Genomic DNA, 2171 nt, shown 5'->3' with positions numbered 1-2171 from the left:
AAACCAGAGTTTTCGTTAACTCAGGGTATACTTACTCAGTTTTTCCACTAAAACGGCTTCCTGAAACAGGGCCCTTATCTCAAGTATTCAGGTTTGTTTGGTTATGTGCCTTCTCGTACAGACTGGGCGGGGCATGATATCGATGTAGGGGAGACACAGGCTATTTGCAGAGAGTTAGGGCACTGTTTATCGTTTGACAGGGCAACTGTGACTTACCTGGGTTGAGTGGTTGGGCAAGGGTGTGTCGCTCTGTTACAGCCTAAAGTGATGGCAGTTGAGCATTTTCCGCGACCTTTCTGAGGGTGCTTTCTGCTGGTAACAAAGTACACGCTGTATACAGTTAAATGGATTCCTTGCTAAGTTGCCTGTTATGTGTAGTTCCCACCCTGGTTGATCCCTTGGACTTAAGTTTTTAGATGGAAATATAGTGGCTAGTCACCTTCTCAGCCCCTCTTTAGTATTCAAAGTCCTGATACATTTTGTGCTTGAAAGGCTTTCAGAATCATTCAGAATCAGCATACTTTATTAATCCCTGAGGAAATTATGTGGGTTACAGTCTGTTTCTGTTACAGTAAAATAACAGAAACAAACTAGACTATTTAACAATACAATATGTTACAGATTTAAGAAATAGCACAATGTGTACAAATCACTCAATAATAAATATCAAGGATTGACAGAGGTGATAATAAATAAATATCAAGTATATTGACAGCAACATTATTGAATAGAAAAGCACGTGTGCAAAAAGGGTGTATTTATGAAACTCATTACATTGAAAAAAAATTGTTCTCAGTCTGCAGCCCCCCCTCCCTGGACACAAGCATTTCACTGTATGCTGTACTTATATGACTGTGTATGTGACGAATAAAATGTCAATTTGAATTTGAACTTGATGAACATGCTATCGTATAAACAGTGTGTTTTGAATGAAGAGATGAGAAAATCCAGAGGAAAAATGAACTGTTTAAAAGTGTCCAGAGTTTGAAATGTAAAACATTTATTCTGTAAAAAAATAATTTTCACTTTCTATTGAGCTTCTCTGAAACATTATTTTTCCTGGAGATATCAGGTCAGTATCAGGTTAAAAAAACAGGCCTAACAACAATTGCAACATTCCTCCTACTGTTTGTTTTCAGTTTCACCACAGTTTGTTTGGAACATTCACATAAAAAACACAGATACATTTTTCTACTAGGAAAAATGAAGGTTAACAAGAAATGTCAAGAAGTCCTTCTAGCTACCTCTGACTGGTATCAACAATGAAAAAAGAGCTTCTGGACCTGCTGCTGCACTACAACAAAGCACTGCAATGAAACATTGTGCCATAATAGATCACATAAAATTACCTAATGTCTAAATGACTGTTGTTTTTAAGATTCACTGTAGTCCTATAGCTTTCACAATAATATAATGAGCAAGTTAACAAGAATAACATCGTATATCAGTTTTAAAATAGCATTTGTCACACCAAAGAGAGTTATCTTCTTCACAGTTTGAAGATTTTATTTTTAATGTTTTACTTTTTACTGTCAATTCAATCAAGATTTTTGGATTCAGTCTTACATTTTTTGCAGAGGTCACACACACACACACACACGATTAAGTTTAACAGGAAGAACAACGTTTCCACTATAAAACACTAACTTCACATTTTGAGTTGGCACTGTTGCCTCACAGCAAGAAGGTCTCAAGTTAAAAACCACTTACTGGCTGTGGTCTTTCTGTGGAGTTTGTGTGGGTGCTCCAGGTTCTCCAGCTTCCTCCCACAGTCTAAACACCAGTGCAGTTGTTATGCCAAAATCAGGAACGCGTTAATCGTTACTGGGATTTAGGGTCATTATTCGTTACTTCTGGCTATCGCGGAGCTTCCACAGATTCAGTAAGATTAGCAAGTGGTGGAGCCAGCAGGTGGATGATGGAAAGTGGAGGCAGGAGGAGAGACCCGAGGCGGCCGCCAGACCGAGTGTCAGGTGAACTGAACTTCAGGTAAGAAGTTATGACCTGCAGTCTATCTGCGTCAGATATAAACCAAGTTTAGGTGGAGTTTATTTTTGTTATGCTGACTTTTTCGTACTGGGTACTAGCTAGCATGACGGGGTTTCTATACACCTGGGTGGGTGCTATGATGTTACTGATGTTGAACTTTATTTTGTTCATAAGGTTAGTTA

This window comes from Pundamilia nyererei, unplaced genomic scaffold (genome assembly GCF_000239375.1).
Source record: "Pundamilia nyererei isolate P.nyererei 1_Seehausen unplaced genomic scaffold, PunNye1.0 scaffold00370, whole genome shotgun sequence".
NCBI classification, from domain to species: Eukaryota; Metazoa; Chordata; class Actinopteri; order Cichliformes; family Cichlidae; genus Pundamilia; species Pundamilia nyererei.
This window is presented reverse-complemented; position numbering follows the sequence as displayed.